General features: G+C 42.0%; 1 protein-coding gene across 2 annotated transcripts in view; it reads right to left on the bottom strand.

The window, feature by feature from the left end:
• Positions 1 to 12,047, bottom strand: part of ETS1 (ETS proto-oncogene 1, transcription factor) — a 295,332-nt gene extending 283,285 nt beyond the window's left edge. Inside the window, exon 1 of one of the 2 annotated variants that reach the window (XM_033918930.1) lies at positions 12,029 to 12,047. The gene's annotated coding sequence lies outside the window, so the exon portion shown is untranslated. Of the gene's footprint in view, positions 1 to 11,152; positions 11,286 to 12,028 lie in introns of those variants that run through there. The other variant, XM_033918929.1, reaches the window with a different exon arrangement.
• Between the last annotated feature and the right edge of the window lie 599 nt (positions 12,048 to 12,646).

Here is a 12,646-nt window from a genome sequence, read left to right as displayed (position 1 = left end):
GGGGAACTGGCTGCATAGCCTGGTAGGGCAGGGAGGGAAGGGAGCTGAGAGCAGAGCCTGGCATGGGAGGGCATGAGGGAGGGCACTTGATCCTGGCAGGGAATGGCACTTGAATATTAAGCCCCCGTCTTATATTCAAGTCAACCATTTTTCCTCCTTTTGGGGGGGAAATGGGGGTCTTGACTTGGATTCAGATTGACTTATATTCAAGTATATACGGTAAATTTATTTTGTATGCAGTATGCACATGCAAATTAACAGATTTACCACAGGATGCCTCAGCACATCCCAGGTAGATATCACTAGCTTGCTGTAAGCACACATTAGTGCTTTCCACAGTTTAGTAAAAGGACCCCTTATTGTATTTAAACTTGTTTGGTCATTATACTATTGCTATGCTGCTAACAAAATTGTAAGTTTACATAAACACACTTAATAAATTCCAATAAATAAATAAAACTAGCCAGTGTAGTATTTTGGCTTCCTCGTTTTAAGAGGACACCTCAGGGGATCCTAACAAAGACACTCACTTCTTTTACTTTAGTGTAAATGCTAAGAAGCCCCCAATACTAAATGCTAAGAAGCCCCCAATACTTTCCAACCATTTCTCTCAGGTGGTGTCTTCCTCATTTTACTACTTGCGACAACTCCAAAAAATAAGGAACTACTTTTCAGGACTTTGCCCAACTACTCTATGCCGTAGCACTCTCCTGCATGGATTACTGCAATGCGTTATTCAACGATCTCATGGTGAAGAATGTACGACATCTCCAGTGTGTTCAAAACGCAACGATCATGCTGTCTCCCAGGCTCTAGCATCAGCACACTGGCTGCCCGTAGCCAAACATTGTGTCTTCAAGGGCCTGATGCTAGCGTTCATACCCTTACATGACATGGCGCCGGGCTGCGTGATGGTTAAGTCTCTATGTGCTGAACCAGTCCCTCCGCTCCCAGGGTGAAATATGCCTCAAAACGCCCCTTGGTCGTACCCTTTGACTGCAAACCGCCAACTGATGGTCCTACTCCCACTTCACACCGAGCCACTGGAATCGACTGTCCCTGCAGATCAGAACCCTTGAAGAGCTCCTCAGCTTTAGGAAAGCGATAAAAACATACCTTTTCACCTAAACCCCTGCCCTTGACCAATCGACTACAAAGAAATGTATATTGTTACCAGAACCAATATGTGTCACGTAAGGACACTTGTATTGTAAAATCTTGCACTGTAACTATGCCTAATCTAACATATAAAATATGTTTCTCAAATTAGGATAAAACTTGTGCTTAACATAAGAACATAAGCAATGCCTCTGCTGGGTCAGACCCGAGGTCCATCGTGCCCAGCAGTCCGCTCACGCAGCAGCCCAACAGGTCCAGGACCTGTGCAGTAATCCGCTATCTATACCCCTCTATCTCCTTTTCCAGCAGGAAATTGTCCAATCCTTTCTTGAACCCCAGTACCGTACTCTGCCCTATTACGTCCTCAGGAAGCGCATTCCAGGTGTCCACCACACGTTGGGTAAAGAAGAACTTCCTAGCATTTGTTTTGAATCTGTCCCCTTTCAACTTTTCTGAATGCCCTCTTGTTCTTTTATTATTTGAAAGTTTGAAGAATCTGTCCCTCTATACTCTCTCTATGCCCTTCATGATCTTGTAAGTCTCTATCATATCCCCTCTAAGTCTCCTCTTCTCCAGGGAAAAGAGACCCAGTTTCTCCAATCTCTCAGCATATGAAAGGTTTTCCATCTCCTTTATCAGACGCGTTGCTCTCCTCTGAACCCTCTCGAGTAACGCCATATCCTTCTACTGAAAACCTTGCACTGGCAAATTGTAACTGGTAAACTATATATTATATATATTAATATTAGACCTCTAGTATGTGTCAGGTTAGGATAAAAACTCATATTGTAAACTTGTACTGAAATTATGCATATTTAACCCGTAACCCATTCTGAGCTCTTTGGTGAGTATGGAATAGAAAATGAATTAAATAATAGGCTTCTTAGCATTTAGCATGTGGAAATCAGCATACACTAAATCCATTAGCACACCTTAGTAAAGGCGCCCTAATTGAACAGCAATCAGCATATCGCACTGCAGTTTGTCATTTTATTGCTTGTACTGGGCTATAATCAAACAGGACATGTGTCATGGATAATTTGCATGAGATAAACACTCCAGGTTTTGTAGTTCTAGGTAACATTTGACAGCCTCAAATAAGGATCCATGTATGTCAGACAAGATGAAATGTGTACAGTGAATTTATAAACATCCAGACATGTATTTTAACCAACTGTAAATATTTCATTGAAATTGATGCATTCATCCAAGTAACCCCATGCTAGTAATGGTTGAGCTATTTAGTCTCCTTTGAATGTGACTGTAAGGAGGAAATGGTACATGATTAAATTTTCAGTGTACAGAGGACATTTATTTATGTCCAGTCAGAGCAGGAAACGCCGACTCAGCGGTGACCTCACCGAAAAGTCTCTCTTTAACATTGACACTCCGTACTCAATGGTATTCGGTACTCATCAGTAACTCATCCACCGGATTTAACACTTTGTCTCAAAGTCGTAATACACAGGGGACTAGGTTCACACAGTTCTTATTTTAAAATTCTGGGAATGCATTGGCTCTTGCCAGCCCAGCTGAATTAAATATTTTGGCTACATTTTCCAAGGCAGCTGGATGTCTAAAATTGTACAGGACCCGTTAGCTGGCTAGAACAGGTTTCAAATTGAGTTTGACTCTTCTTACTTTAGATGTCATAAATTAGTTGTCTAGAATTGTGGTCTTGCAATGGGACATGCTGAGCAAATTATCAATATGTGAAAGATCAAAGTCCTTTTGTTATGATACCAAAGTATTGGAGTGTCTAACTTGATTCGCCTTTCATTGTCTGATCTGTTTTGATATTTTCTATGGATTAAAAATCTGCCCTATTTTTGTATGCACAGCCGTGTAAGACAAATAATTCTACCACAACTGAAATGAAACTGCAAGTTTATTAAATAGATTCTGAATTTTGGGCACATTATTTCATGAGCGTACAGGAGAATACCATGGAATGTACACTCAAGTCTTATCAGCCACTCACATCACTGGCATTAAGATCCTGATTCTATAAAGTCCATCGATGTAGGCGCCTAACTTAATTAATAGACTAAATCAGTGCTGATAAATTGGAACTTGATACCTCATAATTGGACTTAATTGGATGTTAAGGACCTACCAATTTGAGGAAGGCGCCTAGTCCAAGAAATCTATCACAAAATAGGCGTGGTTAAGGGGCATCATGGGCGTGTTTTGTATGTAGGCACTTGTTTTGGACAAAAGTACCAGTAGGCGCCTAACTTAAGCGGAAGTATTTAGGCCTAGAAAACCCTAGCATAAAGTTAGGATGCCTAGCGATGCCTAAGCATGCTTAGGTGGTGTTAAGCATGATTCTATATAGCGCACTTAACATTTATAGAATTGCACTTCGCACCGCCCTAGTTAGTACCTAATTCTTAGGCATAATATATAGAATTGGCATTTGGCAAGAGCACACCCAATCCAGTTAGTAATAAAAGAAAAGTCAAAGTATGCTTGCAAACACCTGGTGCCTAACTGAAGTGTTTTAATTTGTTTTAACCCTTTCAGGACCATAAGGATCGTAGGCCAATTTTTGTGGTTTTGACGACATTTTTATGGTAAAAAGGGCTTGCAGATGCCAAAAAATTGATTTTTTTTTGTGAAATATCATTATTTTTATTTAAAAAAATCACACTTCTGGCTTATGGACAGTGTGGCAAGTGAATCTTCTCGTCAATCTGGCAACGACGCTAATGAATGAATGTCAGAACCAGTTTGTTTACATAAAGGCAGTATCCTATGGAATCCGTACATATCAAATTTAGAACTGTAGACTATCCCAATCAAAATTTATAGGATTTTAAAGTTATGGGACAAATATGTCCCTTGGTCCTGAAAGGGTTAAGTGGTGCAATAGATGATTGCATCATTAAAAACCAATTAAAAATGGAATTAAAACATAATTAGGCACCCTCCAGGACAAGCACCTAAGTCCATGGTGTGTAGTGGTGCCTAGTGATGCCGAAACCTGGAGGTAAGCATGTTTATGGGCAGCTCTGGACTTTGGCATCACTGGGCGCCAATGGCCACAATTTTACAAGGACTCTAGGCACCAGAAATGTAGAACCCTAGCCTACATTTCTAGCGCCTAGGGTCCTTGATAGACACAAAATGCAGCAGTCAGACTGATCTTTGGGCTGAGGAAGTTTGACCACGTGACACCCTACTACCGGCAGCTGCATTGGCTGCCAATGGCGGCGCGCGTAAAGTTTAAATTTGCCTGCTTCTGCTTCAAAGCACTACACGGACTTCCCCTAAATACATAACTGACCTTTTCTTCTTCTCAGCCAACAGACACAAGAGAAGTTCACATTCCAATTTCGTTTCCCCCCTAGTTCGAGGTTGTAAACTGAAAAAACACCATGAACACCTTCTCTCACACCAGGCAGCATCGTGGGGGTAGAGACCTAGAACAATTGCTTTTGCCCACTACTTATGGGGAATTTAGGAGATGTCCCAAAACACACTTGTTCCTAAAGCATCTAGACAACTGATCCTCTCTTCTCTCTTCCCTCTACAGCGATTAACTTGTCCTTTTGATCACTCTCTCCTCAACAATGAATTTCCTGTCCTATTAATTCTCTTTCTTCCTCCCCTCTTAAAGTCAATTCAATTTGTTATCTTTGCTTAATCTTCTGTAAACCGCATAGAACTTCACGGTATTGCGGTATATAAGCTGTTATTATTATTATTATTAAGCAGTACCTGTCCTGATTGACACTTTAAAATGGCATTTGAAACAATCCAGTCGTTTCCTTTTTTTCTTTCTTGCTAATACAGTTTTTCTTTTTCCCTGTATCTTTTGTTGACTTTCCTTTTATGTCCTTCCCTCTAATACAGTGTCTCACAAACTTTCCGGCCGGTGGCACACTAAATTCATTGCCCCAGCCAGAAAGCACCCAGAAGTGAGTAGATGTTGATGCCATGACGCCACGTGCACAGAGGCCCATTTGGCCATGACCCGCTACAGTCGAGGGATCCAGAAGGTGTGGGGAGAGGAGGAGAGACGCCAGCCAGGAGGAGAGTCATCCGCACCAGCTGACTTCCTACAGGATGCGCCTCTCACAGCGAGAGGCACATCCTGTAGGCAGTCAGCTGGCATGGATTAATCTCCTCCTCGCCAGTATGTCGCGGCACACCTGAAATCTCAGGAGGCACACAATTTGCGATACACTGCTCTAATATATTGTAAATCTTTCCCTCCCTTTTTCTTATCCAAATTGTGTCTGTTTTGTTATGGTCGATTTACCCTGTTTGTCTTTATTGATTTTATAATTTTTTATTCCTTTTTTTTTTTTACTGTAAACCACTTTAGGGCTCCTTTTACGAAGCCGCATTAGTAGTTTTATCGCAGACACCTTTGTAGCGCACGCTAACCCCCGTGCTAGCCGAAAAACTACCACCTGCTCAAGAGGATGCGATAGCGGCTAGCATGGTCGGCAAATTAGCGCGCACTATACGCGCATTAAACCGCTAACACGGCTTCGTAAAAGGAGCCCTTAGTTTAATATGTTTGTTAATAATTGCGGTATATCAAATAAAATAACTGTAACTGTGACACGCGGCAAGAGCCACTTTTCTTTACAGAATCAGCCCCTCAGAGGCTCTTTTATTAAGTAGTGTTAGGTACTAATGCACGCATAACACAGCAAAAAATTGAGTACTACGGAACATGTTACAGCATCATGTGGTAATTTTAGAACGCACGTGTGCTAACCCTGCGCTAAATAATTTTGAGTATTTTATGAGGGGATGTTATCATGCCTCAAAGAAAGCAAACAGAATGCTGGGCATCATCAAAAAAGGTATCACAACCAGGACAAAGGAAGTCATCATGCCGCTGTATCGCGCAATGGTGCGCCCGCACCTGGAGTACTGTGTTCAATACTGGTCGCCGTACCTCAAAAAGGATATGGCGGTACTCGAGGGAGTGCAGAGGAGGGCGACTAAACTGATAAAAGGTATGGAAAATTTCTCATACGCTGACAGGTTAAAAAAGCTGGGGCTGTTCTCCCTGGAGAAGAGGAGACTTAGAGGGGACATGATAGAAACCTTCAAAATCCTAAAGGGCATAGAGAAAGTGAATAAGAACAGATTCTTCAAACTGTGGGGGGCCACAAGCACTAGGGGTCACTCGGAGAAATTGAAAGGGGACAGGTTTAGAACAAATGCTAGGAAGTTCTTTTTTACCCAGAGGGTGGTGGACACATGGAACAAGCTTCCAGAGGAGGTGATAAGCCAGAACTCTGTACAGGGGTTCAAGAAAGGTTTGGATAGGTTCCTGGAGGTTAAGGGGATAGAGGGGTACAGATAGAACTTGAGGTAGGTTATTGAATTGGTCAGTAACCACTTCACAGGTCGCGGACCTGATGGGCCGCCGCGGGAGCGGACCGCTGGGCAGGATGGACCTCTGGTCTGACCCAGTGGAGGCAACTTCTTATGTTCTTATGTTCTTATCAGGGTGGATAGTGGCTGTTCCTGCATCAGTTAGTGCATCGACATTATCACATGCTAACTGGTTAATGCATGGGCAATGCGGGAGCCCTTACAATGTACAAAATAAGTGGCAGTAAGTACTACAGTGGTAACTTAAAGAAATAGCCGTGCGCTAATGACAACATTAACACATTGTTAATGTAAAATAATAGAAATTCAGAGTCTTTATGACCACAGTACAAATGGCTTTGGCAATCATGCTTATTTTTACTGCACAGAGTCAGGCATATAATGAACAGTCTTTTGGTTCCAAAGTCCTGAGGTGGGCCTGTGGCTGATAGGACTGAAGACATGGATCATGGTTTCTGACTACTAAGCCCCAAACACAGTTGTTTCAACAGCTTTCTCCAGTCAGGCAACAGGGTCTGGCCCCCCAGCCAGACTTCAGAGCAACTTACAGGTGTTCAGCAACAAAACGGATATTGGCTTTCCTCAGCTAAGCAGAGTATCTAAGTGTTGTAGTCAAGTTGCATACGGAAATCACCTCTTCCTCCTTTTTTGCCCTGGGCCTACTCTAGGTATTTCTGGTCCAGCCTCTTATACGGTCTGGTTCCTGTCTCCCTGACTCTAGTTTCCCATGTCACTTGCCCCTGGGCCAACTGGAATCTTAGGCCTCTCTGTCAGTGCATTCTGGGCCATGAGGTGGGCCTAAGGGATTTGACCTATCCAAATCTTAGGCTACTCCCAGTATGCACTGGGAGAAAGGCCTAAGATTCCAGTTGTTCCAGGGGCCTAAGGCCTCTCCTATGGGAGGGGCATTAAGCGCCTGGGCCAATCAGGGCCTTAGGCCCCTCTCTGGTGCATCCTACAGTGCACCTGGAAGGTGGAGGCCCACCACTCTGCCAGCCAGAGGGAGTAATCATCCCTCCAGCCGGCCAACAAAAAAAGTAATGGTGGGATCCGGGTGGGCTTCGGGGGTGTTGGGGGGGCATACCTGCAGGGAGGGTTCCAGTTCTGGCAGGAGGGACTGGGCATCCCTCCTACCGGGGGATGTCTCAGGGGATGGCAGTATTGGGCACTCCTCCTGCCATGGACATTTGGGTGTGGGGTGGGCTGCTTCGGGGGTTCCAGCAGGAGGGATTGTGCATTCCTCTTACCGGTCGTCTTCACATGGGGGGACGAGTTCCTGCCACGGCTGCTAAACTGATCACAGCAGGGAGATTCCCTTGCCGCGATTGGCTCAGCGGCTGCATCTACTTGAAATGTAGACCAGCATTTTGCTGGCCTACATTTCAGGTGCCTATCACGGACCTAGAGAGACGCCTAGGGCCGCCTAAGCTTGCGTAAGGCCACTTCCGGATGAAACCATGCCTAGCCTTAAGCAAGCTTAGGCAATCCTATGTGCCTCCCTAGGCTCACAATAATGCCTATAATGTAGGCAACCCTCCTTGGGGTGTGTTTTTTTTTAAAATGTGCATCCCGATTGGCTGGTTAGACAGTGAAAGGACGACTACCGCTGCCTATAATTGGGATGCTGTTTATAGAATTTGACCCTAAGTGCTGACCTTTTTGGTGCCAATTTTTTAGGTAACATAAATAGAATTTGGGCCTTAATGCATGGTAATGTGGGACTTTTGCATGTGCAAAGCCTATTTCTACTACAGCCATGAAATCACTATTTTCCTATTAATTTTAATTTTTTTTAGAGCATGTGCTACAGTAAGCACAGAGCAACTGGAAAAAAAAAAGTAACACTTTACCGCTTCCTATTTAGGGATCCCACATTAAGCACACATAAACCAATTAGCAAACAGTAATGAATCTGCTCATTCCCTGCCCATGACACCCCCTCCCTTCCCACCAGCCCAAAAATGTTTTAAAATAAATTAGCATACGATTACTGCATGCTAACAGCAAACCTAAGGGGAGTGCTTTGCTGAGTTCTGCATTCAAGCGTTTTATCCATATTAAGTGCATGTTAGGCGTTGGACGCAAACTGTAAGCTCTCAGGGTACAAGAAAATACCTGAATGTAACTCACCTTGAGCTAGAACTGGGAAAAAAAAAGACCTGAGCTAAATCCAGCATCCCTACCCTTCCCTTAGGCGTCAGGTTCATTACTGTCTTAGCACAAGTATCTCATTTTGGAGATTGTTCCCAAGAATTTCAAAGCAAAATGTACATCCACTAGACCAGTGGTTCCCAACCCTGTCCTGGAGGAACACCAGGCCAATTGGGTTTTCAGGCTAGCCCTAATGCAGTGGTTCCCAACCCTGTCCTGGAGGAACACCAGGCCAATTGGGTTTTCAGGCTAGCCCTAATGAATATGCATGAAGCAAATTTGCATGCCTATCACTTCCATCATATGCAAATCTCTCTCATGCATATTCATTAGGGCTAGCCTGAAAACCCAATTGGCCTGGTGTTCCTCCAGGACAGGGTTGGCAATCACTGCACTAGACTTCAGGCTAACAGCAAAGCTTGGGCACCCCTTGGTGACACTTCCAACCTGAGCTAATCTACCAAAAGAAGCCTTGCTGTGACTGCAGCAAGGGAGAAGATAAAACCAGGTAAAATTAACAAACATGTACAAAACAAAAATGTCATCCAAACTTATGAAATAAATTATACTTTGACAGGCAGCTCTGGAAGCATCCCGTAAATACTTTTCCTGGGAAATAGTATGGGCAGGAGTTATCAACAGTTAAGATATGTTACTGTACTGTTAACGCCAGATAATAGTAACTAGATCTTATTGCATAAAATGAGACCTGTGCTAAAATAGAGCAAAGAAATTGGCCCTGGAAAATCCACAGAGAAAAAGTCCAAGAGAAACGTTTCCAGCGGACCAGGTCCTTAAGGTTTTTATGTGGCTTGCTATGTTGATTTTTTAATATATATTTTTAAATAAAGTCCAACTCAGAAACATCGTCTCTCCACAATTTTTTTGTTTCACCTGTGCTAAAATGACATGAGTTAGTGACAAAATAATACATCTTAACAGTAGCCCACATTAATAACTACACTCCTAAATGTAAAATTCAGAAATATCAATGAAGACACAAAAGATTAAGAGGGAATAGATAATTAAAAACAAAACAAACCTTGACTGGCCTACACAAACTGGCAAGCTTGATTACCCCCCCCCCCCCCTTTTACAAAACTGAAAATGCGTTTTTTAGTGCTGGCCAGTGCACTGAATGCTCTGCACTGCTCCCAAAGCTCATAGAGTTATATGAGCGTCGGGAGCAGCGCAGAGCATTCAGCACGCCGGCCTGTGCTAATAACCATTTTTGTGGTTTTCTGAAAAGGAAGGGAGGGGAGTTAAGTTATTTTTCATTTTCCAATGTGGCCTCTAAATTAATTTTCATAATGCATAAAAGCACCTCTACATAGGCCCAGGTAGCATGGTTTCTATTAAGCCAGCAAAGACTTTGAAGTACAGGTTACAGACAAGCTGAGAAAGACAGAAGGAAGCCTGAATTTTTCAAGCATTGTTACACATTTTTAAATTTGATATGAAATCATGCATAGATAGATAGATATATATGTAAAATACACATACGTTCATTTATTTATTTTACAATACGCTTTAATATGTATATAAACTTGTAACCCATTCTGACCTATCCTGGGAGGACAGGAATGGATATAAAACCAAATAAATAAATGTACTTTGTATTAGATTATCAAATGTAATATATTCACAGCAAAGAAAATTACTGTTTTATGAAATGCTTAACAATGAAATAAAACACACAGATACGTTTAATGCATTTTAGGATTTCTGTGAGCGAAATGCCTTCAGTTAATTTCACAACTTCTACAATCATAAACTTCCAGCTTTGTTTATAACAAAAAGATTTTTTACCAAACCTTAAATTGATTAGGGATGGTAAAGATCCTCAGAGGGTTACACTACCCCTGTAGTTCAGGTGAAACAAATCACTGAACCCAATCTTCATTGGATCAAATCTTGATTAATTTTTTTGTTTAAATCTACTATTTCATTAGTATAAATATAGCTTTTTTTTATTTTGTAGTATATCTTTTTCTTAAAGTACTTAGCTTAAATGGCTTTAAACATGCCTATTAATTTCAAGCACTGTTTCAGAGATTCCTAAGAGACAGCTTTACAGCCGATGTCCCCCAGTACTACAATTTATAAAGTATTATTATTATTAGGATTTTTTATATACTGCCTATCAAGGTTATCTAAGCAACCAAAGTTTTGAAGGATTTTTACAAATAGCCCTAGGAGATATCTGCGCTACAGGAAGCTTGCTTCATTGGGTAACTCTGAACTTGTATTTAATTAATACATAATTAGTATTCATCTTCTTAAACCTGAGACAGAGCTTTAGTAAAAATCAAGCATTAGCTTAGGACAGTTAGCTAGTTCCTGCTAAGCTACAAGATAAAGTCTGGGTCCTTAAGTAAATCATGCAGTTTCAGAAGGTATGAGACGTCCACTATAATAAATAAAAATTGCATTTATGGAAACCGATTTGCATCTCTAATACCTTCTAACAGAAAATTAGGCTGGTGGCATTTATCAGAAATATTCAGCCTTCACTTACTGGTTGTCAGCACGGAGCGAACCTCTGAGATTTCCACACTTGCCTGGAGTTTCTTTCCAACTATTCTACCTGCAGGGAATCTCCGGCGCTAAGGGGGGAAATGGAACTACCACATTAATCCTAATAGATCCTCCTTTGAAAAGAGGATCACAGGCAGGAGTGCAGGGAGGTGAGCAAGAAGAGTGAGTGACTATATCACAGTATTTCTGACTCGATTTGTTTAGCAACTGCAGTGCTGGGAACTGGTAGTTGCAGATCAAGAGCTGTTTCGGGATCTGGCTATTCTGTGGAAGATAAGGATTCAACAGGGCAAGTTCTGCAACCATGCTGGAGGGGGATCAACGTTATTACACTGCAACCTGTATTAATCTATAACATAGGCAGTGGTGACACTATGTCCCAGCTCTGGTGCATCACACAGTTTTCAAAATAGTAACAACTTGACTGCAGTTTTATTATACAATATAACCAACGGTTAAATGCTGCACATTCAGAAAACTAGGGTACCTACATAAGAATATAAGAGCTGTTATACCTGGACAGACCCAGGTCCATCAAGCTCGGTATCCTGTTTCCAACAGTGCCCAACCCAGGTCAGAAGTACCTGGCAAGATTCCAAAGAATAAAACATATTTTATGCTGCTTATTCTAGGTATAAACAGTGGATTTCCCAAAATCCATGGCTTATGGACTTTAGGAAATTATCCAAACCTTTTTTTAAACCCTGTTAAACCAACTGATTTCACAACATTTTCCAGGAATTCCAGAGTTTAATTACACCTTGAGTGAATAAATACTGTATTTTCTTCTGTTTTAAATCTACTACATGCCCCCCTAGTCCTAGTATTTTTGGATAAAGAAGTGATTCACATCTACCTGTTCCAATCCACTCAATATTTTATAGACCTCTGTAACCCCCTGTTTCTCCCAGATGCTGGCAAGGGGCACACAAAATAATTTTTATTTGTTGAAGACCAGAGCAGGAGCCAACTTCCACAGCTGGGTTACACAAGCTTGCACCAGACCACTTCTTTCACTCCAGAATAAAGCAGACCACACCACAGGTAAATCCAAAACTCCAACTTTCTTTAAACCAGGAAGAGGCACATTCTTGAACAGTTGCTTTCATACACAGTCCAGCTATGCAAAGATTATATCTCTCTTTCACTCCAAGATGTTAGTTTTAATTTCCACACTCCAGTTATAATCATGGGCTCTGACTAACAGAAGCCAAAACTCTTAATCAGATTTTACACTGGTCAGTTGGTGGGTTCTGCCCAAAAGACAAATCTCCTGCCCAAATCCAGTTCCTAAATCTCCCCTGGAATGAGGTCACAAACAAAAACCACACTCCAGAAAGTCCCAAGAACTGTCTGGCTTTCTCAATGGGTTTTTTCAGGCTTCTGGAACTTGTTGGAACCTTTGTCCTGAGTTCCTGGCAGTTTGCAGAGGTGCCTGCTTGTCTGAATGTAATTTATGGTTCCCATGGAGACC

The sequence above is a fragment of the Geotrypetes seraphini genome, chromosome 13 (assembly GCF_902459505.1).
Source record: "Geotrypetes seraphini chromosome 13, aGeoSer1.1, whole genome shotgun sequence".
In the NCBI taxonomy this organism is placed as follows: domain Eukaryota; kingdom Metazoa; phylum Chordata; class Amphibia; order Gymnophiona; family Dermophiidae; genus Geotrypetes; species Geotrypetes seraphini.
This window is presented reverse-complemented; position numbering and strand designations above follow the sequence as displayed.